Source organism: Schistocerca americana, chromosome 8 (assembly GCF_021461395.2).
Source record: "Schistocerca americana isolate TAMUIC-IGC-003095 chromosome 8, iqSchAmer2.1, whole genome shotgun sequence".
Classification (NCBI taxonomy): Eukaryota; Metazoa; Arthropoda; class Insecta; order Orthoptera; family Acrididae; genus Schistocerca; species Schistocerca americana.
The window spans coordinates 69,906,127-69,931,246 of NC_060126.1; the positions used below are offsets into that span (position 1 = coordinate 69,906,127).

Consider the following 25,120-nt stretch of genomic DNA (forward strand, 5'->3'; position numbering starts at 1 on the left):
TGGGGGTTGAAATGGAAGGGTCCAATAGCACGCAGAGTTCCCGGACGATCACCCATCCACTCACTAACCACGCAAACGTCTGCTTAACTTCATTAATTGAAAGTGAGCTGGCCGTTGGCAACCCCTTAGCGAAACGTTCAGACTTCTAGCTGGATGTGCACATCATTTAGAATCTGCCTGGCAGAGTCTCGCAGGAGGCAGCATTTCCTATTAGGGGAGAAAATGGAATGGCCCGTGGAGGGAAGGAACCCATGACCTACGCGTTACTAGCACGACGCTACAGCCCACTGAGCTAACGGGCAATGCAACAGTGTCGCATCAGCAGTCCAAAACCGCAAAACCGTCTCCTCTCCCTTCAAAACGGCCCCGCCATTAACGTGAGGATGTATCTCTTTTCCTTGACTTTCTCTCACCTTATACTTGGAACCCAGAGCAGCAGCTCCACGAAGACGAAAAACGGCCGTGAGAAGTTTTCTCATCTCAGCCCCGAGAATTCACGTTCAGGTACCGGGAATCGAACCCGGGCCTCCTGGGTGAAAGCCAGGTATCCTAGCCACTAGACCATACCGGACACACCTCAACGATCCACTACGTGTGTATGCGTCCAGAAATACGTCTCCTCCACGCAACTTTAGGGCCGAATCTGGCGCCAACGCTGAACTCTGTCCGCCACCACGATCCCGCTTACTCACTCCCAAAGCGCGCAAGTCATACTAGGCAAACATCGCTTTCAGTCTCGAGTGCAACTAGCAAAACTGTAATTAGTAATAACTGGAAACAAACACACGTTGACGGAAAGTAGCCTAGGTGGTAATAAACGGCAAATGCGGCCTTACCTCGCAAAAGCTATGCTGTGCCTTTCAACGTCGTGGAGAGAAAATGAGATGGCTGAGTTGAGGATAGAACGTACGCCCTTAAGATAATGACATGCGCAGCCCACTGCGCCACCGAGGCATACAGGAATACTCGCCACCGCAGCCTCACTAAGAAGTTCTAATTTCAGAATTGTTTTCCCACCATGCCGTACATGAAAGGGTGGATTTCTCGGCGGAAGTCAATGCTGCGTCTAGTTACAGTGCATCGCCCTGGAAGCAACGTGGCACCGCGTTCCGATGTGCCGGCGGGCAGAGCGCCTGCAGCAGGGTCGCTTGATCCTCTGGTGGCAGCAGGGGCGACAACGCACCGCGACACAGGAAGCCTGCAGCGCAATGCGGTGCTGGTGTAACGGTCAGCATGGTTGCTTCCCAAGCAGTTGATCCGTGTTCGATTCCCGGCCACCGCAGGAGGATTGTCATTTTTGCGTAGCGCAATAGTGTGTGTTCTAGACCATGCGATCCTCGAAATTGCCACGTGTCGCGGCACAGGTAGTATCTCCTCGTCTCCTGCCTCGTTCCAGCTAAGTGGATTAATTTCACTTCATCGTGTGTCGACTTGGCCCGACTTTGCTCGACTGCCGCTCGCTGCCGCTCGGCGGTGGGGCCGATATGACAGGAGAAGTACGACAATCGGCTGCGAGAAATAAAGTAATCAAGAGTACTTTTCCTTTTCAATACGAAAAGCTAAACTTTCATTTACAAATTTCGGAAATCTCACTGCTTCGCACAGTGTTATCTACACATTTGAGAAATTATCTGTTGATTCGTACGGTTCTGTTATTGCCAAAGTCGTTCTTGCACTTTCCTTGCGCTCTTTTTGCAAACAGCCTCATTAAATTGTGGATCATATGTTCGTTAACGTAATTTAAATTGCTTAGGGAGGCATCATAGCACGTCAACACTGTAGCATAAAAGGAGGAGGGTGGGGGTTGAAATGGAAGGGTCCAATAGCACGCAGAGTTCCCGGACGATCACCCATCCACTCACTAACCACGCAAACGTCTGCTTAACTTCATTAATTGAAAGTGAGCTGGCCGTTGGCAACCCCTTAGCGAAACGTTCAGACTTCTAGCTGGATGTGCACATCATTTAGAATCTGCCTGGCAGAGTCTCGCAGGAGGCAGCATTTCCTATTAGGGGAGAAAATGGAATGGCCCGTGGAGGGAAGGAACCCATGACCTACGCGTTACTAGCACGACGCTACAGCCCACTGAGCTAACGGGCAATGCAACAGTGTCGCATCAGCAGTCCAAAACCGCAAAACCGTCTCCTCTCCCTTCAAAACGGCCCCGCCATTAACGTGAGGATGTATCTCTTTTCCTTGACTTTCTCTCACCTTATACTTGGAACCCAGAGCAGCAGCTCCACGAAGACGAAAAACGGCCGTGAGAAGTTTTCTCATCTCAGCCCCGAGAATTCACGTTCAGGTACCGGGAATCGAACCCGGGCCTCCTGGGTGAAAGCCAGGTATCCTAGCCACTAGACCATACCGGACACACCTCAACGATCCACTACGTGTGTATGCGTCCAGAAATACGTCTCCTCCACGCAACTTTAGGGCCGAATCTGGCGCCAACGCTGAACTCTGTCCGCCACCACGATCCCGCTTACTCACTCCCAAAGCGCGCAAGTCATACTAGGCAAACATCGCTTTCAGTCTCGAGTGCAACTAGCAAAACTGTAATTAGTAATAACTGGAAACAAACACACGTTGACGCAAAGTAGCCTAGGTGGTAATAAACGGCAAATGCGGCCTTACCTCGCAAAAGCTATGCTGTGCCTTTCAACGTCGTGGAGAGAAAATGAGATGGCTGAGTTGAGGATAGAACGTACGCCCTTAAGATAATGACATGCGCAGCCCACTGCGCCACCGAGGCATACAGGAATACTCGCCACCGCAGCCTCACTAAGAAGTTCTAATTTCAGAATTGTTTTCCCACCATGCCGTACATGAAAGGGTGGATTTCTCGGCGGAAGTCAATGCTGCGTCTAGTTACAGTGCATCGCCCTGGAAGCAACGTGGCACCGCGTTCCGATGTGCCGGCGGGCAGAGCGCCTGCAGCAGGGTCGCTTGATCCTCTGGTGGCAGCAGGGGCGACAACGCACCGCGACACAGGAAGCCTGCAGCGCAATGCGGTGCTGGTGTAACGGTCAGCATGGTTGCTTCCCAAGCAGTTGATCCGTGTTCGATTCCCGGCCACCGCAGGAGGATTGTCATTTTTGCGTAGCGCAATAGTGTGTGTTCTAGACCATGCGATCCTCGAAATTGCCACGTGTCGCGGCACAGGTAGTATCTCCTCGTCTCCTGCCTCGTTCCAGCTAAGTGGATTAATTTCACCTCATCGTGTGTCGACTTGGCCCGACTTTGCTCGACTGCCGCTCGCTGCCGCTCGGCGGTGGGGCCGATATGACAGGAGAAGTACGACAATCGGCTGCGAGAAATAAAGTAATCAAGAGTACTTTTCCTTTTCAATACGAAAAGTTAAACTTTCATTTACAAATTTCGGAAATCTCACTGCTTCGCACAGTGTTATCTACACATTTGAGAAATTATCTGTTGATTCGTACGGTTCTGTTATTGCCAAAGTCGTTCTTGCACTTTCCTTGCGCTCTTTTTGCAAACAGCCTCATTAAATTGTGGATCATATGTTCGTTAACGTAATTTAAATTGCTTAGGGAGGCATCATAGCACGTCAACACTGTAGCATAAAAGGAGGAGGGTGGGGGTTGAAATGGAAGGGTCCAATAGCACGCAGAGTTCCCGGACGATCACCCATCCACTCACTAACCACGCAAACGTCTGCTTAACTTCATTAATTGAAAGTGAGCTGGCCGTTGGCAACCCCTTAGCGAAACGTTCAGACTTCTAGCTGGATGTGCACATCATTTAGAATCTGCCTGGCAGAGTCTCGCAGGAGGCAGCATTTCCTATTAGGGGAGAAAATGGAATGGCCCGTGGAGGGAAGGAACCCATGACCTACGCGTTACTAGCACGACGCTACAGCCCACTGAGCTAACGGGCAATGCAACAGTGTCGCATCAGCAGTCCAAAACCGCAAAACCGTCTCCTCTCCCTTCAAAACGGCCCCGCCATTAACGTGAGGATGTATCTCTTTTCCTTGACTTTCTCTCACCTTATACTTGGAACCCAGAGCAGCAGCTCCACGAAGACGAAAAACGGCCGTGAGAAGTTTTCTCATCTCAGCCCCGAGAATTCACGTTCAGGTACCGGGAATCGAACCCGGGCCTCCTGGGTGAAAGCCAGGTATCCTAGCCACTAGACCATACCGGACACACCTCAACGATCCACTACGTGTGTATGCGTCCAGAAATACGTCTCCTCCACGCAACTTTAGGGCCGAATCTGGCGCCAACGCTGAACTCTGTCCGCCACCACGATCCCGCTTACTCACTCCCAAAGCGCGCAAGTCATACTAGGCAAACATCGCTTTCAGTCTCGAGTGCAACTAGCAAAACTGTAATTAGTAATAACTGGAAACAAACACACGTTGACGCAAAGTAGCCTAGGTGGTAATAAACGGCAAATACGGCCTTACCTCGCAAAAGCTATGCTGTGCCTTTCACCGTCGTGGAGAGAAAATGAGATGGCTGAGTTGAGGATAGAACGTACGCCCTTAAGATAATGACATGCGCAGCCCACTGCGCCACCGAGGCATACAGGAATACTCGCCACCGCAGCCTCACTAAGAAGTTCTAATTTCAGAATTGTTTTCCCACCATGCCGTACATGAAAGGGTGGATTTCTCGGCGGAAGTCAATGCTGCGTCTAGTTACAGTGCATCGCCCTGGAAGCAACGTGGCACCGCGTTCCGATGTGCCGGCGGGCAGAGCGCCTGCAGCAGGGTCGCTTGATCCTCTGGTGGCAGCAGGGGCGACAACGCACCGCGACACAGGAAGCCTGCAGCGCAATGCGGTGCTGGTGTAACGGTCAGCATGGTTGCTTCCCAAGCAGTTGATCCGTGTTCGATTCCCGGCCACCGCAGGAGGATTGTCATTTTTGCGTAGCGCAATAGTGTGTGTTCTAGACCATGCGATCCTCGAAATTGCCACGTGTCGCGGCACAGGTAGTATCTCCTCGTCTCCTGCCTCGTTCCAGCTAAGTGGATTAATTTCACTTCATCGTGTGTCGACTTGGCCCGACTTTGCTCGACTGCCGCTCGCTGCCGCTCGGCGGTGGGGCCGATATGACAGGAGAAGTACGACAATCGGCTGCGAGAAATAAAGTAATCAAGAGTACTTTTCCTTTTCAATACGAAAAGTTAAACTTTCATTTACAAATTTCGGAAATCTCACTGCTTCGCACAGTGTTATCTACACATTTGAGAAATTATCTGTTGATTCGTACGGTTCTGTTATTGCCAAAGTCGTTCTTGCACTTTCCTTGCGCTCTTTTTGCAAACAGCCTCATTAAATTGTGGATCATATGTTCGTTAACGTAATTTAAATTGCTTAGGGAGGCATCATAGCACGTCAACACTGTAGCATAAAAGGAGGAGGGTGGGGGTTGAAATGGAAGGGTCCAATAGCACGCAGAGTTCCCGGACGATCACCCATCCACTCACTAACCACGCAAACGTCTGCTTAACTTCATTAATTGAAAGTGAGCTGGCCGTTGGCAACCCCTTAGCGAAACGTTCAGACTTCTAGCTGGATGTGCACATCATTTAGAATCTGCCTGGCAGAGTCTCGCAGGAGGCAGCATTTCCTATTAGGGGAGAAAATGGAATGGCCCGTGGAGGGAAGGAACCCATGACCTACGCGTTACTAGCACGACGCTACAGCCCACTGAGCTAACGGGCAATGCAACAGTGTCGCATCAGCAGTCCAAAACCGCAAAACCGTCTCCTCTCCCTTCAAAACGGCCCCGCCATTAACGTGAGGATGTATCTCTTTTCCTTGACTTTCTCTCACCTTATACTTGGAACCCAGAGCAGCAGCTCCACGAAGACGAAAAACGGCCGTGAGAAGTTTTCTCATCTCAGCCCCGAGAATTCACGTTCAGGTACCGGGAATCGAACCCGGGCCTCCTGGGTGAAAGCCAGGTATCCTAGCCACTAGACCATACCGGACACACCTCAACGATCCACTACGTGTGTATGCGTCCAGAAATACGTCTCCTCCACGCAACTTTAGGGCCGAATCTGGCGCCAACGCTGAACTCTGTCCGCCACCACGATCCCGCTTACTCACTCCCAAAGCGCGCAAGTCATACTAGGCAAACATCGCTTTCAGTCTCGAGTGCAACTAGCAAAACTGTAATTAGTAATAACTGGAAACAAACACACGTTGACGCAAAGTAGCCTAGGTGGTAATAAACGGCAAATGCGGCCTTACCTCGCAAAAGCTATGCTGTGCCTTTCAACGTCGTGGAGAGAAAATGAGATGGCTGAGTTGAGGATAGAACGTACGCCCTTAAGATAATGACATGCGCAGCCCACTGCGCCACCGAGGCATACAGGAATACTCGCCACCGCAGCCTCACTAAGAAGTTCTAATTTCAGAATTGTTTTCCCACCATGCCGTACATGAAAGGGTGGATTTCTCGGCGGAAGTCAATGCTGCGTCTAGTTACAGTGCATCGCCCTGGAAGCAACGTGGCACCGCGTTCCGATGTGCCGGCGGGCAGAGCGCCTGCAGCAGGGTCGCTTGATCCTCTGGTGGCAGCAGGGGCGACAACGCACCGCGACACAGGAAGCCTGCAGCGCAATGCGGTGCTGGTGTAACGGTCAGCATGGTTGCTTCCCAAGCAGTTGATCCGTGTTCGATTCCCGGCCACCGCAGGAGGATTGTCATTTTTGCGTAGCGCAATAGTGTGTGTTCTAGACCATGCGATCCTCGAAATTGCCACGTGTCGCGGCACAGGTAGTATCTCCTCGTCTCCTGCCTCGTTCCAGCTAAGTGGATTAATTTCACCTCATCGTGTGTCGACTTGGCCCGACTTTGCTCGACTGCCGCTCGCTGCCGCTCGGCGGTGGGGCCGATATGACAGGAGAAGTACGACAATCGGCTGCGAGAAATAAAGTAATCAAGAGTACTTTTCCTTTTCAATACGAAAAGTTAAACTTTCATTTACAAATTTCGGAAATCTCACTGCTTCGCACAGTGTTATCTACACATTTGAGAAATTATCTGTTGATTCGTACGGTTCTGTTATTGCCAAAGTCGTTCTTGCACTTTCCTTGCGCTCTTTTTGCAAACAGCCTCATTAAATTGTGGATCATATGTTCGTTAACGTAATTTAAATTGCTTAGGGAGGCATCATAGCACGTCAACACTGTAGCATAAAAGGAGGAGGGTGGGGGTTGAAATGGAAGGGTCCAATAGCACGCAGAGTTCCCGGACGATCACCCATCCACTCACTAACCACGCAAACGTCTGCTTAACTTCATTAATTGAAAGTGAGCTGGCCGTTGGCAACCCCTTAGCGAAACGTTCAGACTTCTAGCTGGATGTGCACATCATTTAGAATCTGCCTGGCAGAGTCTCGCAGGAGGCAGCATTTCCTATTAGGGGAGAAAATGGAATGGCCCGTGGAGGGAAGGAACCCATGACCTACGCGTTACTAGCACGACGCTACAGCCCACTGAGCTAACGGGCAATGCAACAGTGTCGCATCAGCAGTCCAAAACCGCAAAACCGTCTCCTCTCCCTTCAAAACGGCCCCGCCATTAACGTGAGGATGTATCTCTTTTCCTTGACTTTCTCTCACCTTATACTTGGAACCCAGAGCAGCAGCTCCACGAAGACGAAAAACGGCCGTGAGAAGTTTTCTCATCTCAGCCCCGAGAATTCACGTTCAGGTACCGGGAATCGAACCCGGGCCTCCTGGGTGAAAGCCAGGTATCCTAGCCACTAGACCATACCGGACACACCTCAACGATCCACTACGTGTGTATGCGTCCAGAAATACGTCTCCTCCACGCAACTTTAGGGCCGAATCTGGCGCCAACGCTGAACTCTGTCCGCCACCACGATCCCGCTTACTCACTCCCAAAGCGCGCAAGTCATACTAGGCAAACATCGCTTTCAGTCTCGAGTGCAACTAGCAAAACTGTAATTAGTAATAACTGGAAACAAACACACGTTGACGCAAAGTAGCCTAGGTGGTAATAAACGGCAAATGCGGCCTTACCTCGCAAAAGCTATGCTGTGCCTTTCAACGTCGTGGAGAGAAAATGAGATGGCTGAGTTGAGGATAGAACGTACGCCCTTAAGATAATGACATGCGCAGCCCACTGCGCCACCGAGGCACACAGGAATACTCGCCACCGCAGCCTCACTAAGAAGTTCTAATTTCAGAATTGTTTTCCCACCATGCCGTACATGAAAGGGTGGATTTCTCGGCGGAAGTCAATGCTGCGTCTAGTTACAGTGCATCGCCCTGGAAGCAACGTGGCACCGCGTTCCGATGTGCCGGCGGGCAGAGCGCCTGCAGCAGGGTCGCTTGATCCTCTGGTGGCAGCAGTGGCGACAACGCACCGCGACACAGGAAGCCTGCAGCGCAATGCGGTGCTGGTGTAACGGTCAGCATGGTTGCTTCCCAAGCAGTTGATCCGTGTTCGATTCCCGGCCACCGCAGGAGGATTGTCATTTTTGCGTAGCGCAATAGTGTGTGTTCTAGACCATGCGATCCTCGAAATTGCCACGTGTCGCGGCACAGGTAGTATCTCCTCGTCTCCTGCCTCGTTCCAGCTAAGTGGATTAATTTCACTTCATCGTGTGTCGACTTGGCCCGACTTTGCTCGACTGCCGCTCGCTGCCGCTCGGAGGTGGGGCCGATATGACAGGAGAAGTACGACAATCGGCTGCGAGAAATAAAGTAATCAAGAGTACTTTTCCTTTTCAATACGAAAAGTTAAACTTTCATTTACAAATTTCGGAAATCTCACTGCTTCGCACAGTGTTATCTACACATTTGAGAAATTATCTGTTGATTCGTACGGTTCTGTTATTGCCAAAGTCGTTCTTGCACTTTCCTTGCGCTCTTTTTGCAAACAGCCTCATTAAATTGTGGATCATATGTTCGTTAACGTAATTTAAATTGCTTAGGGAGGCATCATAGCACGTCAACACTGTAGCATAAAAGGAGGAGGGTGGGGGTTGAAATGGAAGGGTCCAATAGCACGCAGAGTTCCCGGACGATCACCCATCCACTCACTAACCACGCAAACGTCTGCTTAACTTCATTAATTGAAAGTGAGCTGGCCGTTGGCAACCCCTTAGCGAAACGTTCAGACTTCTAGCTGGATGTGCACATCATTTAGAATCTGCCTGGCAGAGTCTCGCAGGAGGCAGCATTTCCTATTAGGGGAGAAAATGGAATGGCCCGTGGAGGGAAGGAACCCATGACCTACGCGTTACTAGCACGACGCTACAGCCCACTGAGCTAACGGGCAATGCAACAGTGTCGCATCAGCAGTCCAAAACCGCAAAACCGTCTCCTCTCCCTTCAAAACGGCCCCGCCATTAACGTGAGGATGTATCTCTTTTCCTTGACTTTCTCTCACCTTATACTTGGAACCCAGAGCAGCAGCTCCACGAAGACGAAAAACGGCCGTGAGAAGTTTTCTCATCTCAGCCCCGAGAATTCACGTTCAGGTACCGGGAATCGAACCCGGGCCTCCTGGGTGAAAGCCAGGTATCCTAGCCACTAGACCATACCGGACACACCTCAACGATCCACTACGTGTGTATGCGTCCAGAAATACGTCTCCTCCACGCAACTTTAGGGCCGAATCTGGCGCCAACGCTGAACTCTGTCCGCCACCACGATCCCGCTTACTCACTCCCAAAGCGCGCAAGTCATACTAGGCAAACATCGCTTTCAGTCTCGAGTGCAACTAGCAAAACTGTAATTAGTAATAACTGGAAACAAACACACGTTGACGCAAAGTAGCCTAGGTGGTAATAAACGGCAAATGCGGCCTTACCTCGCAAAAGCTATGCTGTGCCTTTCAACGTCGTGGAGAGAAAATGAGATGGCTGAGTTGAGGATAGAACGTACGCCCTTAAGATAATGACATGCGCAGCCCACTGCGCCACCGAGGCATACAGGAATACTCGCCACCGCAGCCTCACTAAGAAGTTCTAATTTCAGAATTGTTTTCCCACCATGCCGTACATGAAAGGGTGGATTTCTCGGCGGAAGTCAATGCTGCGTCTAGTTACAGTGCATCGCCCTGGAAGCAACGTGGCACCGCGTTCCGATGTGCCGGCGGGCAGAGCGCCTGCAGCAGGGTCGCTTGATCCTCTGGTGGCAGCAGGGGCGACAACGCACCGCGACACAGGAAGCCTGCAGCGCAATGCGGTGCTGGTGTAACGGTCAGCATGGTTGCTTCCCAAGCAGTTGATCCGTGTTCGATTCCCGGCCACCGCAGGAGGATTGTCATTTTTGCGTAGCGCAATAGTGTGTGTTCTAGACCATGCGATCCTCGAAATTGCCACGTGTCGCGGCACAGGTAGTATCTCCTCGTCTCCTGCCTCGTTCCAGCTAAGTGGATTAATTTCACCTCATCGTGTGTCGACTTGGCCCGACTTTGCTCGACTGCCGCTCGCTGCCGCTCGGCGGTGGGGCCGATATGACAGGAGAAGTACGACAATCGGCTGCGAGAAATAAAGTAATCAAGAGTACTTTTCCTTTTCAATACGAAAAGTTAAACTTTCATTTACAAATTTCGGAAATCTCACTGCTTCGCACAGTGTTATCTACACATTTGAGAAATTATCTGTTGATTCGTACGGTTCTGTTATTGCCAAAGTCGTTCTTGCACTTTCCTTGCGCTCTTTTTGCAAACAGCCTCATTAAATTGTGGATCATATGTTCGTTAACGTAATTTAAATTGCTTAGGGAGGCATCATAGCACGTCAACACTGTAGCATAAAAGGAGGAGGGTGGGGGTTGAAATGGAAGGGTCCAATAGCACGCAGAGTTCCCGGACGATCACCCATCCACTCACTAACCACGCAAACGTCTGCTTAACTTCATTAATTGAAAGTGAGCTGGCCGTTGGCAACCCCTTAGCGAAACGTTCAGACTTCTAGCTGGATGTGCACATCATTTAGAATCTGCCTGGCAGAGTCTCGCAGGAGGCAGCATTTCCTATTAGGGGAGAAAATGGAATGGCCCGTGGAGGGAAGGAACCCATGACCTACGCGTTACTAGCACGACGCTACAGCCCACTGAGCTAACGGGCAATGCAACAGTGTCGCATCAGCAGTCCAAAACCGCAAAACCGTCTCCTCTCCCTTCAAAACGGCCCCGCCATTAACGTGAGGATGTATCTCTTTTCCTTGACTTTCTCTCACCTTATACTTGGAACCCAGAGCAGCAGCTCCACGAAGACGAAAAACGGCCGTGAGAAGTTTTCTCATCTCAGCCCCGAGAATTCACGTTCAGGTACCGGGAATCGAACCCGGGCCTCCTGGGTGAAAGCCAGGTATCCTAGCCACTAGACCATACCGGACACACCTCAACGATCCACTACGTGTGTATGCGTCCAGAAATACGTCTCCTCCACGCAACTTTAGGGCCGAATCTGGCGCCAACGCTGAACTCTGTCCGCCACCACGATCCCGCTTACTCACTCCCAAAGCGCGCAAGTCATACTAGGCAAACATCGCTTTCAGTCTCGAGTGCAACTAGCAAAACTGTAATTAGTAATAACTGGAAACAAACACACGTTGACGCAAAGTAGCCTAGGTGGTAATAAACGGCAAATGCGGCCTTACCTCGCAAAAGCTATGCTGTGCCTTTCAACGTCGTGGAGAGAAAATGAGATGGCTGAGTTGAGGATAGAACGTACGCCCTTAAGATAATGACATGCGCAGCCCACTGCGCCACCGAGGCACACAGGAATACTCGCCACCGCAGCCTCACTAAGAAGTTCTAATTTCAGAATTGTTTTCCCACCATGCCGTACATGAAAGGGTGGATTTCTCGGCGGAAGTCAATGCTGCGTCTAGTTACAGTGCATCGCCCTGGAAGCAACGTGGCACCGCGTTCCGATGTGCCGGCGGGCAGAGCGCCTGCAGCAGGGTCGCTTGATCCTCTGGTGGCAGCAGTGGCGACAACGCACCGCGACACAGGAAGCCTGCAGCGCAATGCGGTGCTGGTGTAACGGTCAGCATGGTTGCTTCCCAAGCAGTTGATCCGTGTTCGATTCCCGGCCACCGCAGGAGGATTGTCATTTTTGCGTAGCGCAATAGTGTGTGTTCTAGACCATGCGATCCTCGAAATTGCCACGTGTCGCGGCACAGGTAGTATCTCCTCGTCTCCTGCCTCGTTCCAGCTAAGTGGATTAATTTCACTTCATCGTGTGTCGACTTGGCCCGACTTTGCTCGACTGCCGCTCGCTGCCGCTCGGCGGTGGGGCCGATATGACAGGAGAAGTACGACAATCGGCTGCGAGAAATAAAGTAATCAAGAGTACTTTTCCTTTTCAATACGAAAAGCTAAACTTTCATTTACAAATTTCGGAAATCTCACTGCTTCGCACAGTGTTATCTACACATTTGAGAAATTATCTGTTGATTCGTACGGTTCTGTTATTGCCAAAGTCGTTCTTGCACTTTCCTTGCGCTCTTTTTGCAAACAGCCTCATTAAATTGTGGATCATATGTTCGTTAACGTAATTTAAATTGCTTAGGGAGGCATCATAGCACGTCAACACTGTAGCATAAAAGGAGGAGGGTGGGGGTTGAAATGGAAGGGTCCAATAGCACGCAGAGTTCCCGGACGATCACCCATCCACTCACTAACCACGCAAACGTCTGCTTAACTTCATTAATTGAAAGTGAGCTGGCCGTTGGCAACCCCTTAGCGAAACGTTCAGACTTCTAGCTGGATGTGCACATCATTTAGAATCTGCCTGGCAGAGTCTCGCAGGAGGCAGCATTTCCTATTAGGGGAGAAAATGGAATGGCCCGTGGAGGGAAGGAACCCATGACCTACGCGTTACTAGCACGACGCTACAGCCCACTGAGCTAACGGGCAATGCAACAGTGTCGCATCAGCAGTCCAAAACCGCAAAACCGTCTCCTCTCCCTTCAAAACGGCCCCGCCATTAACGTGAGGATGTATCTCTTTTCCTTGACTTTCTCTCACCTTATACTTGGAACCCAGAGCAGCAGCTCCACGAAGACGAAAAACGGCCGTGAGAAGTTTTCTCATCTCAGCCCCGAGAATTCACGTTCAGGTACCGGGAATCGAACCCGGGCCTCCTGGGTGAAAGCCAGGTATCCTAGCCACTAGACCATACCGGACACACCTCAACGATCCACTACGTGTGTATGCGTCCAGAAATACGTCTCCTCCACGCAACTTTAGGGCCGAATCTGGCGCCAACGCTGAACTCTGTCCGCCACCACGATCCCGCTTACTCACTCCCAAAGCGCGCAAGTCATACTAGGCAAACATCGCTTTCAGTCTCGAGTGCAACTAGCAAAACTGTAATTAGTAATAACTGGAAACAAACACACGTTGACGCAAAGTAGCCTAGGTGGTAATAAACGGCAAATACGGCCTTACCTCGCAAAAGCTATGCTGTGCCTTTCACCGTCGTGGAGAGAAAATGAGATGGCTGAGTTGAGGATAGAACGTACGCCCTTAAGATAATGACATGCGCAGCCCACTGCGCCACCGAGGCATACAGGAATACTCGCCACCGCAGCCTCACTAAGAAGTTCTAATTTCAGAATTGTTTTCCCACCATGCCGTACATGAAAGGGTGGATTTCTCGGCGGAAGTCAATGCTGCGTCTAGTTACAGTGCATCGCCCTGGAAGCAACGTGGCACCGCGTTCCGATGTGCCGGCGGGCAGAGCGCCTGCAGCAGGGTCGCTTGATCCTCTGGTGGCAGCAGGGGCGACAACGCACCGCGACACAGGAAGCCTGCAGCGCAATGCGGTGCTGGTGTAACGGTCAGCATGGTTGCTTCCCAAGCAGTTGATCCGTGTTCGATTCCCGGCCACCGCAGGAGGATTGTCATTTTTGCGTAGCGCAATAGTGTGTGTTCTAGACCATGCGATCCTCGAAATTGCCACGTGTCGCGGCACAGGTAGTATCTCCTCGTCTCCTGCCTCGTTCCAGCTAAGTGGATTAATTTCACTTCATCGTGTGTCGACTTGGCCCGACTTTGCTCGACTGCCGCTCGCTGCCGCTCGGCGGTGGGGCCGATATGACAGGAGAAGTACGACAATCGGCTGCGAGAAATAAAGTAATCAAGAGTACTTTTCCTTTTCAATACGAAAAGCTAAACTTTCATTTACAAATTTCGGAAATCTCACTGCTTCGCACAGTGTTATCTACACATTTGAGAAATTATCTGTTGATTCGTACGGTTCTGTTATTGCCAAAGTCGTTCTTGCACTTTCCTTGCGCTCTTTTTGCAAACAGCCTCATTAAATTGTGGATCATATGTTCGTTAACGTAATTTAAATTGCTTAGGGAGGCATCATAGCACGTCAACACTGTAGCATAAAAGGAGGAGGGTGGGGGTTGAAATGGAAGGGTCCAATAGCACGCAGAGTTCCCGGACGATCACCCATCCACTCACTAACCACGCAAACGTCTGCTTAACTTCATTAATTGAAAGTGAGCTGGCCGTTGGCAACCCCTTAGCGAAACGTTCAGACTTCTAGCTGGATGTGCACATCATTTAGAATCTGCCTGGCAGAGTCTCGCAGGAGGCAGCATTTCCTATTAGGGGAGAAAATGGAATGGCCCGTGGAGGGAAGGAACCCATGACCTACGCGTTACTAGCACGACGCTACAGCCCACTGAGCTAACGGGCAATGCAACAGTGTCGCATCAGCAGTCCAAAACCGCAAAACCGTCTCCTCTCCCTTCAAAACGGCCCCGCCATTAACGTGAGGATGTATCTCTTTTCCTTGACTTTCTCTCACCTTATACTTGGAACCCAGAGCAGCAGCTCCACGAAGACGAAAAACGGCCGTGAGAAGTTTTCTCATCTCAGCCCCGAGAATTCACGTTCAGGTACCGGGAATCGAACCCGGGCCTCCTGGGTGAAAGCCAGGTATCCTAGCCACTAGACCATACCGGACACACCTCAACGATCCACTACGTGTGTATGCGTCCAGAAATACGTCTCCTCCACGCAACTTTAGGGCCGAATCTGGCGCCAACGCTGAACTCTGTCCGCCACCACGATCCCGCTTACTCACTCCCAAAGCGCGCAAGTCATACTAGGCAAACATCGCTTTCAGTCTCGAGTGCAACTAGCAAAACTGTAATTAGTAATAACTGGAAACAAACACACGTTGACGCAAAGTAGCCTAGGTGGTAATAAACGGCAAATACGGCCTTACCTCGCAAAAGCTATGCTGTGCCTTTCACCGTCGTGGAGAGAAAATGAGATGGCTGAGTTGAGGATAGAACGTACGCCCTTAAGATAATGACATGCGCAGCCCACTGCGCCACCGAGGCATACAGGAATACTCGCCACCGCAGCCTCACTAAGAAGTTCTAATTTCAGAATTGTTTTCCCACCATGCCGTACATGAAAGGGTGGATTTCTCGGCGGAAGTCAATGCTGCGTCTAGTTACAGTGCATCGCCCTGGAAGCAACGTGGCACCGCGTTCCGATGTGCCGGCGGGCAGAGCGCCTGCAGCAGGGTCGCTTGATCCTCTGGTGGCAGCAGGGGCGACAACGCACCGCGACACAGGAAGCCTGCAGCGCAATGCGGTGGTGGTGTAACGGTCAGCATGGTTGCTTCCCAAGCAGTTGATCCGTGTTCGATTCCCGGCCACCGCAGGAGGATTGTCATTTTTGCGTAGCGCAATAGTGTGTGTTCTAGACCATGCGAACCTCGAAATTGCCACGTGTCGCGGCACAGGTAGTATCTCCTCGTCTCCTGCCTCGTTCCAGCTAAGTGGATTAATTTCACTTCATCGTGTGTCGACTTGGCCCGACTTTGCTCGACTGCCGCTCGCTGCCGCTCGGCGGTGGGGCCGATATGACAGGAGAAGTACGACAATCGGCTGCGAGAAATAAAGTAATCAAGAGTACTTTTCCTTTTCAATACGAAAAGCTAAACTTTCATTTACAAATTTCGGAAATCTCACTGCTTCGCACAGTGTTATCTACACATTTGAGAAATTATCTGTTGATTCGTACGGTTCTGTTATTGCCAAAGTCGTTCTTGCACTTTCCTTGCGCTCTTTTTGCAAACAGCCTCATTAAATTGTGGATCATATGTTCGTTAACGTAATTTAAATTGCTTAGGGAGGCATCATAGCACGTCAACACTGTAGCATAAAAGGAGGAGGGTGGGGGTTGAAATGGAAGGGTCCAATAGCACGCAGAGTTCCCGGACGATCACCCATCCACTCACTAACCACGCAAACGTCTGCTTAACTTCATTAATTGAAAGTGAGCTGGCCGTTGGCAACCCCTTAGCGAAACGTTCAGACTTCTAGCTGGATGTGCACATCATTTAGAATCTGCCTGGCAGAGTCTCGCAGGAGGCAGCATTTCCTATTAGGGGAGAAAATGGAATGGCCCGTGGAGGGAAGGAACCCATGACCTACGCGTTACTAGCACGACGCTACAGCCCACTGAGCTAACGGGCAATGCAACAGTGTCGCATCAGCAGTCCAAAACCGCAAAACCGTCTCCTCTCCCTTCAAAACGGCCCCGCCATTAACGTGAGGATGTATCTCTTTTCCTTGACTTTCTCTCACCTTATACTTGGAACCCAGAGCAGCAGCTCCACGAAGACGAAAAACGGCCGTGAGAAGTTTTCTCATCTCAGCCCCGAGAATTCACGTTCAGGTACCGGGAATCGAACCCGGGCCTCCTGGGTGAAAGCCAGGTATCCTAGCCACTAGACCATACCGGACACACCTCAACGATCCACTACGTGTGTATGCGTCCAGAAATACGTCTCCTCCACGCAACTTTAGGGCCGAATCTGGCGCCAACGCTGAACTCTGTCCGCCACCACGATCCCGCTTACTCACTCCCAAAGCGCGCAAGTCATACTAGGCAAACATCGCTTTCAGTCTCGAGTGCAACTAGCAAAACTGTAATTAGTAATAACTGGAAACAAACACACGTTGACGCAAAGTAGCCTAGGTGGTAATAAACGGCAAATACGGCCTTACCTCGCAAAAGCTATGCTGTGCCTTTCACCGTCGTGGAGAGAAAATGAGATGGCTGAGTTGAGGATAGAACGTACGCCCTTAAGATAATGACATGCGCAGCCCACTGCGCCACCGAGGCATACAGGAATACTCGCCACCGCAGCCTCACTAAGAAGTTCTAATTTCAGAATTGTTTTCCCACCATGCCGTACATGAAAGGGTGGATTTCTCGGCGGAAGTCAATGCTGCGTCTAGTTACAGTGCATCGCCCTGGAAGCAACGTGGCACCGCGTTCCGATGTGCCGGCGGGCAGAGCGCCTGCAGCAGGGTCGCTTGATCCTCTGGTGGCAGCAGGGGCGACAACGCACCGCGACACAGGAAGCCTGCAGCGCAATGCGGTGGTGGTGTAACGGTCAGCATGGTTGCTTCCCAAGCAGTTGATCCGTGTTCGATTCCCGGCCACCGCAGGAGGATTGTCATTTTTGCGTAGCGCAATAGTGTGTGTTCTAGACCATGCGAACCTCGAAATTGCCACGTGTCGCGGCACAGGTAGTATCTCCTCGTCTCCTGCCTCGTTCCAGCTAAGTGGATTAATTTCACTTCATCGTGTGTCGACTTGGCCCGACTTTGCTCGACTGCCGCTCGCTGCCGCTCGGCGGTGGGGCCGATATGACAGGAGAAGTACGACAATCGGCTGCGAGAAATAAAGTAATCAAGAGTACTTTTCCTTTTCAATACGAAAAGCTAAACTTTCATTTACAAATTTCGGAAATCTCACTGCTTCGCACAGTGTTATCTACACATTTGAGAAATTATCTGTTGATTCGTACGGTTCTGTTATTGCCAAAGTCGTTCTTGCACTTTCCTTGCGCTCTTTTTGCAAACAGCCTCATTAAATTGTGGATCATATGTTCGTTAACGTAATTTAAATTGCTTAGGGAGGCATCATAGCACGTCAACACTGTAGCATAAAAGGAGGAGGGTGGGGGTTGAAATGGAAGGGTCCAATAGCACGCAGAGTTCCCGGACGATCACCCATCCACTCACTAACCACGCAAACGTCTGCTTAACTTCATTAATTGAAAGTGAGCTGGCCGTTGGCAACCCCTTAGCGAAACGTTCAGACTTCTAGCTGGATGTGCACATCATTTAGAATCTGCCTGGCAGAGTCTCGCAGGAGGCAGCATTTCCTATTAGGGGAGAAAATGGAATGGCCCGTGGAGGGAAGGAACCCATGACCTACGCGTTACTAGCACGACGCTACAGCCCACTGAGCTAACGGGCAATGCAACAGTGTCGCATCAGCAGTCCAAAACCGCAAAACCGTCTCCTCTCCCTTCAAAACGGCCCCGCCATTAACGTGAGGATGTATCTCTTTTCCTTGACTTTCTCTCACCTTATACTTGGAACCCAGAGCAGCAACTCCACGAAGACGAAAAACGGACGTGAGAAGTTTTCTCATCTCAGCCCCGAGAATTCACGTTCAGGTACCGGGAATCGAACCCGGGCCTCCTGGGTGAAAGCCAGGTATCCTAGCCACTAGACCATACCGGACACACCTCAACGATCCACTACGTGTGTATGCGTCCAGAAATACGTCTCCTCCACGCAACTTTAGGGCCGAATCTGGCGCCAACGCTGAACTCTGTCCGCCACCACGATCCCGCTTACTCACTCCCAAAGCGCGCAAGTCATACTAGGCAAACATCGCTTTCAGTCTCGAGTGCAACTAGCAAAACTGTAATTAGTAATAACTGGAAACAAACACACGTTGACGCAAAGTAGCCTGGGTGGTAATAAACGGCAAATACGGCCTTACCTCGCAAAAGCTATGCTGTGCCTTTCACCGTCGTGGAGAGAAAATGAGATGGCTGAGTTGAGGATAGAACGTACGCCCTTAAGATAATGACATGCGCAGCCCACTGCGCCACCGAGGCATACAGGAATACTCGCCACCGCAGCCTCACTAAGAAGTTCTAATTTCAGAATTGTTTTCCCACCATGCCGTACATGAAAGGGTGGATTTCTCGGCGGAAGTCAATGCTGCGTCTAGTTACAGTGCATCGCCCTGGAAGCAACGTGGCACCGCGTTCCGATGTGCCGGCGGGCAGAGCGCCTGCAGCAGGGTCGCTTGATCCTCTGGTGGCAGCAGGGGCGACAACGCACCGCGACACAGGAAGCCTGCAGCGCAATGCGGTGGTGGTGTAACGGTCAGCATGGTTGCTTCCCAAGCAGTTGATCCGTGTTCGATTCCCGGCCACCGCAGGAGGATTGTCATTTTTGCGTAGCGCAATAGTGTGTGTTCTAGACCATGCGATCCTCGAAATTGCCACGTGTCGCGGCACAGGTAGTATCTCCTCGTCTCCTGCCTCGTTCCAGCTAAGTGGATTAATTTCACTTCATCGTGTGTCGACTTGGCCCGACTTTGCTCGACTGCCGCTCGCTGCCGCTCGGCGGTGGGGCCGATATGACAGGAGAAGTACGACAATCGGCTGCGAGAAATAAAGTAATCAAGAGTACTTTTCCTTTTCAATACGAAAAGCTAAACTTTCATTTACAAATTTCGGAAATCTCACTGCTTCGCACAGTGTTATCTACACATTTGAGAAATTATCTGTTGATTCGTACGGTTCTGTTATTGCCAAAGTCGTTCTTGCACTTTCCTTGCGCTCTTTTTGCAAACAGCCTCATTAAATTGTGGATCATATGTTCGTTAACGTAATTTAAATTGCTTAGGGAGGCATCATAGCACGTCAACACTGTAGCATAAAAGGAGGAGGGTGGGGGTTGAAATGGAAGGGTCCAATAGCACGCAGAGTTCCCGGACGATCACCCATCCACTCACTAACCACGCAAACGTCTGCTTAACTTCATTAATTGAAAGTGAGCTGGCCGTTGGCAACCCCTTAGCGAAACGTTCAGACTTCTAGCTGGATGTGCACATCATTTAGAATCTGCCTGGCAGAGTCTCGCAGGAGGCAGCATTTCCTATTAGGGGAGAAAATGGAATGGCCCGTGGAGGGAAGGAACCCATGACCTACGCGTTACTAGCACGACGCTACAGCCCACTGAGCTAACGGGCAATGCAACAGTGTCGCATCAGCAGTCCAAAACCGCAAAACCGTCTCCTCTCCCTTCAAAACGGCCCCGCCATTAACGTGAGGATGTATCTCTTTTCCTTGACTTTCTCTCACCTTATACTTGGAACCCAGAGCAGCAGCTCCACGAAGACGAAAAACGGCCGTGAGAAGTTTTCTCATCTCAGCCCCGAGAATTCACGTTCAGGTACCGGGAATCGAACCCGGGCCTCCTGGGTGAAAGCCAGGTATCCTAGCCACTAGACCATACCGGACACACCTCAACGATCCACTACGTGTGTATGCGTCCAGAAATACGTCTCCTCCACGCAACTTTAGGGCCGAATCTGGCGCCAACGCTGAACTCTGTCCGCCACCACGATCCCGCTTACTCACTCCCAAAGCGCGCAAGTCATACTAGGCAAACATCGCTTTCAGTCTCGAGTGCAACTAGCAAAACTGTAATTAGTAATAACTGGAAACAAACACACGTTGACGCAAAGTAGCCTAGGTGGTAATAAACGGCAAATGCGGCCTTACCTCGCAAAAGCTATGCTGTGCCTTTCAACGTCGTGGAGAGAAAATGAGATGGCTGAGTTGAGGATAGAACGTACGCCCTTAAGATAATGACATGCGCAGCCCACTGCGCCACCGAGGCATACAGGAATACTCGCCACCGCAGCCTCACTAAGAAGTTCTAATTTCAGAATTGTTTTCCCACCATGCCGTACATGAAAGGGTGGATTTCTCGGCGGAAGTCAATGCTGCGTCTAGTTACAGTGCATCGCCCTGGAAGCAACGTGGCACCGCGTTCCGATGTGCCGGCGGGCAGAGCGCCTGCAGCAGGGTCGCTTGATCCTCTGGTGGCAGCAGTGGCGACAACGCACCGCGACACAGGAAGCCTGCAGCGCAATGCGGTGCTGGTGTAACGGTCAGCATGGTTGCTTCCCAAGCAGTTGATCCGTGTTCGATTCCCGGCCACCGCAGGAGGATTGTCATTTTTGCGTAGCGCAATAGTGTGTGTTCTAGACCATGCGATCCTCGAAATTGCCACGTGTCGCGGCACAGGTAGTATCTCCTCGTCTCCTGCCTCGTTCCAGCTAAGTGGATTAATTTCACTTCATCGTGTGTCGACTTGGCCCGACTTTGCTCGACTGCCGCTCGCTGCCGCTCGGCGGTGGGGCCGATATGACAGGAGAAGTACGACAATCGGCTGCGAGAAATAAAGTAATCAAGAGTACTTTTCCTTTTCAATACGAAAAGTTAAACTTTCATTTACAAATTTCGGAAATCTCACTGCTTCGCACAGTGTTATCTACACATTTGAGAAATTATCTGTTGATTCGTACGGTTCTGTTATTGCCAAAGTCGTTCTTGCACTTTCCTTGCGCTCTTTTTGCAAACAGCCTCATTAAATTGTGGATCATATGTTCGTTAACGTAATTTAAATTGCTTAGGGAGGCATCATAGCACGTCAACACTGTAGCATAAAAGGAGGAGGGTGGGGGTTGAAATGGAAGGGTCCAATAGCACGCAGAGTTCCCGGACGATCACCCATCCACTCACTAACCACGCAAACGTCTGCTTAACTTCATTAATTGAAAGTGAGCTGGCCGTTGGCAACCCCTTAGCGAAACGTTCAGACTTCTAGCTGGATGTGCACATCATTTAGAATCTGCCTGGCAGAGTCTCGCAGGAGGCAGCATTTCCTATTAGGGGAGAAAATGGAATGGCCCGTGGAGGGAAGGAACCCATGACCTACGCGTTACTAGCACGACGCTACAGCCCACTGAGCTAACGGGCAATGCAACAGTGTCGCATCAGCAGTCCAAAACCGCAAAACCGTCTCCTCTCCCTTCAAAACGGCCCCGCCATTAACGTGAGGATGTATCTCTTTTCCTTGACTTTCTCTCACCTTATACTTGGAACCCAGAGCAGCAGCTCCACGAAGACGAAAAACGGCCGTGAGAAGTTTTCTCATCTCAGCCCCGAGAATTCACGTTCAGGTACCGGGAATCGAACCCGGGCCTCCTGGGTGAAAGCCAGGTATCCTAGCCACTAGACCATACCGGACACACCTCAACGATCCACTACGTGTGTATGCGTCCAGAAATACGTCTCCTCCACGCAACTTTAGGGCCGAATCTGGCGCCAACGCTGAACTCTGTCCGCCACCACGATCCCGCTTACTCACTCCCAAAGCGCGCAAGTCATACTAGGCAAACATCGCTTTCAGTCTCGAGTGCAACTAGCAAAACTGTAATTAGTAATAACTGGAAACAAACACACGTTGACGCAAAGTAGCATAGGTGGTAATAAACGGCAAATGCGGCCTTACCTCGCAAAAGCTATGCTGTGCCTTTCAACGTCGTGGAGAGAAAATGAGATGGCTGAGTTGAGGATAGAACGTACGCCCTTAAGATAATGACATGCGCAGCCCACTGCGCCACCGAGGCACACAGGAATACTCGCCACCGCAGCCTCACTAAGAAGTTCTAATTTCAGAATTGTTTTCCCACCATGCCGTACATGAAAGGGTGGATTTCTCGGCGGAAGTCAATGCTGCGTCTAGTTACAGTGCATCGCCCTGGAAGCAACGTGGCACCGCGTTCCGATGTGCCGGCGGGCAGAGCGCCTGCAGCAGGGTCGCTTGATCCTCTGGTGGCAGCAGTGGCGACAACGCACCGCGACACAGGAAGCCTGCAGCGCGATGCGGTGCTGGTGTAACGGTCAGCATGGTTGCTTCCCAAGCAGTTGATCCGTGTTCGATTCCCGGCCACCGCAGGAGGATTGTCATTTTTGCGTAGCGCAATAGTGTGTGTTCTAGACCATGCGATCCTCGAAATTGCCACGTGTCGCGGCACAGGTAGTATCTCCTCGTCTCCTGCCTCGTTCCAGCTAAGTGGATTAATTTCACTTCATCGTGTGTCGACTTGGCCCGACTTTGCTCGACTGCCGCTCGCTGCCGCTCGGCGGTGGGGCCGATATGACAGGAGAAGTACGACAATCGGCTGCGAGAAATAAAGTAATCAAGAGTACTTTTCCTTTTCAATACGAAAAGCTAAACTTTCATTTACAAATTTCGGAAATCTCACTGCTTCGCACAGTGTTATCTACACATTTGAGAAATTATCTGTTGATTCGTACGGTTCTGTTATTGCCAAAGTCGTTCTTGCACTTTCCTTGCGCTCTTTTTGCAAACAGCCTCATTAAATTGTCGATCATATGTTCGTTAACGTAATTTAAATTGCTTAGGGAGGCATCATAGCACGTCAACACTGTAGCATAAAAGGAGGAGGGTGGGGGTTGAAATGGAAGGGTCCAATAGCACGCAGAGTTCCCGGACGATCACCCATCCACTCACTAACCACGCAAACGTCTGCTTAACTTCATTAATTGAAAGTGAGCTGGCCGTTGGCAACCCCTTAGCGAAACGTTCAGACTTCTAGCTGGATGTGCACATCATTTAGAATCTGCCTGGCAGAGTCTCGCAGGAGGCAGCATTTCCTATTAGGGGAGAAAATGGAATGGCCCGTGGAGGGAAGGAACCCATGACCTACGCGTTACTAGCACGACGCTACAGCCCACTGAGCTAACGGGCAATGCAACAGTGTCGCATCAGCAGTCCAAAACCGCAAAACCGTCTCCTCTCCCTTCAAAACGGCCCCGCCATTAACGTGAGGATGTATCTCTTTTCCTTGACTTTCTCTCACCTTATACTTGGAACCCAGAGCAGCAGCTCCACGAAGACGAAAAACGGCCGTGAGAAGTTTTCTCATCTCAGCCCCGAGAATTCACGTTCAGGTACCGGGAATCGAACCCGGGCCTCCTGGGTGAAAGCCAGGTATCCTAGCCACTAGACCATACCGGACACACCTCAACGATCCACTACGTGTGTATGCGTCCAGAAATACGTCTCCTCCACGCAACTTTAGGGCCGAATCTGGCGCCAACGCTGAACTCTGTCCGCCACCACGATCCCGCTTACTCACTCCCAAAGCGCGCAAGTCATACTAGGCAAACATCGCTTTCAGTCTCGAGTGCAACTAGCAAAACTGTAATTAGTAATAACTGGAAACAAACACACGTTGACGCAAAGTAGCCTAGGTGGTAATAAACGGCAAATGCGGCCTTACCTCGCAAAAGCTATGCTGTGCCTTTCAACGTCGTGGAGAGAAAATGAGATGGCTGAGTTGAGGATAGAACGTACGCCCTTAAGATAATGACATGCGCAGCCCACTGCGCCACCGAGGCATACAGGAATACTCGCCACCGCAGCCTCACTAAGAAGTTCTAATTTCAGAATTGTTTTCCCACCATGCCGTACATGAAAGGGTGGATTTCTCGGCGGAAGTCAATGCTGCGTCTAGTTACAGTGCATCGCCCTGGAAGCAACGTGGCACCGCGTTCCGATGTGCCGGCGGGCAGAGCGCCTGCAGCAGGGTCGCTTGATCCTCTGGTGGCAGCAGGGGCGACAACGCACCGCGACACAGGAAGCCTGCAGCGCAATGCGGTGCTGGTGTAACGGTCAGCATGGTTGCTTCCCAAGCAGTTGATCCGTGTTCGATTCCCGGCCACCGCAGGAGGATTGTCATTTTTGCGTAGCGCAATAGTGTGTGTTCTAGACCATGCGATCCTCGAAATTGCCACGTGTCGCGGCACAGGTAGTATCTCCTCGTCTCCTGCCTCGTTCCAGCTAAGTGGATTAATTTCACTTCATCGTGTGTCGACTTGGCCCGACTTTGCTCGACTGCCGCTCGCTGCCGCTCGGCGGTGGGGCCGATATGACAGGAGAAGTACGACAATCGGCTGCGAGAAATAAAGTAATCAAGAGTACTTTTCCTTTTCAATACGAAAAGCTAAACTTTCATTTACAAATTTCGGAAATCTCACTGCTTCGCACAGTGTTATCTACACATTTGAGAAATTATCTGTTGATTCGTACGGTTCTGTTATTGCCAAAGTCGTTCTTGCACTTTCCTTGCGCTCTTTTTGCAAACAGCCTCATTAAATTGTCGATCATATGTTCGTTAACGTAATTTAAAT

General features: G+C 50.9%; 17 non-coding genes across 17 annotated transcripts; 3 read left to right on the forward strand and 14 right to left on the reverse strand.

Annotated features, from left to right (window-relative positions):
- Positions 1-499: 499 nt before the first annotated feature.
- Positions 500-571, reverse strand: Trnae-uuc. Its single transcript has one exon. It is a non-coding gene; the product is annotated as a tRNA-Glu (tRNA).
- Positions 572-2,297: 1,726 nt separating this feature from the next.
- On the reverse strand, positions 2,298-2,369 carry Trnae-uuc. The gene has a single exon. It is a non-coding gene; the product is annotated as a tRNA-Glu (tRNA).
- A 1,726-nt stretch (positions 2,370-4,095) lies between these two features.
- Positions 4,096-4,167, reverse strand: Trnae-uuc. The gene has a single exon. It is a non-coding gene; the product is annotated as a tRNA-Glu (tRNA).
- Positions 4,168-5,893: 1,726 nt separating this feature from the next.
- Trnae-uuc lies at positions 5,894-5,965 on the reverse strand. The gene has a single exon. It is a non-coding gene; the product is annotated as a tRNA-Glu (tRNA).
- A 1,726-nt stretch (positions 5,966-7,691) lies between these two features.
- Trnae-uuc lies at positions 7,692-7,763 on the reverse strand. The gene has a single exon. It is a non-coding gene; the product is annotated as a tRNA-Glu (tRNA).
- A 1,726-nt stretch (positions 7,764-9,489) lies between these two features.
- Trnae-uuc lies at positions 9,490-9,561 on the reverse strand. The gene has a single exon. It is a non-coding gene; the product is annotated as a tRNA-Glu (tRNA).
- A 1,726-nt stretch (positions 9,562-11,287) lies between these two features.
- Positions 11,288-11,359, reverse strand: Trnae-uuc. Its single transcript has one exon. It is a non-coding gene; the product is annotated as a tRNA-Glu (tRNA).
- Positions 11,360-13,085: 1,726 nt separating this feature from the next.
- On the reverse strand, positions 13,086-13,157 carry Trnae-uuc. The gene has a single exon. It is a non-coding gene; the product is annotated as a tRNA-Glu (tRNA).
- A 1,726-nt stretch (positions 13,158-14,883) lies between these two features.
- Positions 14,884-14,955, reverse strand: Trnae-uuc. The gene has a single exon. It is a non-coding gene; the product is annotated as a tRNA-Glu (tRNA).
- Positions 14,956-15,594: 639 nt separating this feature from the next.
- Positions 15,595-15,666, forward strand: Trnag-ccc. Its single transcript has one exon. It is a non-coding gene; the product is annotated as a tRNA-Gly (tRNA).
- A 1,015-nt stretch (positions 15,667-16,681) lies between these two features.
- On the reverse strand, positions 16,682-16,753 carry Trnae-uuc. The gene has a single exon. It is a non-coding gene; the product is annotated as a tRNA-Glu (tRNA).
- A 639-nt stretch (positions 16,754-17,392) lies between these two features.
- On the forward strand, positions 17,393-17,464 carry Trnag-ccc. The gene has a single exon. It is a non-coding gene; the product is annotated as a tRNA-Gly (tRNA).
- Positions 17,465-18,479: 1,015 nt separating this feature from the next.
- Trnae-uuc lies at positions 18,480-18,551 on the reverse strand. Its single transcript has one exon. It is a non-coding gene; the product is annotated as a tRNA-Glu (tRNA).
- A 639-nt stretch (positions 18,552-19,190) lies between these two features.
- On the forward strand, positions 19,191-19,262 carry Trnag-ccc. Its single transcript has one exon. It is a non-coding gene; the product is annotated as a tRNA-Gly (tRNA).
- A 1,015-nt stretch (positions 19,263-20,277) lies between these two features.
- Trnae-uuc lies at positions 20,278-20,349 on the reverse strand. Its single transcript has one exon. It is a non-coding gene; the product is annotated as a tRNA-Glu (tRNA).
- Positions 20,350-22,075: 1,726 nt separating this feature from the next.
- On the reverse strand, positions 22,076-22,147 carry Trnae-uuc. Its single transcript has one exon. It is a non-coding gene; the product is annotated as a tRNA-Glu (tRNA).
- Positions 22,148-23,873: 1,726 nt separating this feature from the next.
- Positions 23,874-23,945, reverse strand: Trnae-uuc. Its single transcript has one exon. It is a non-coding gene; the product is annotated as a tRNA-Glu (tRNA).
- Between the last annotated feature and the right edge of the window lie 1,175 nt (positions 23,946-25,120).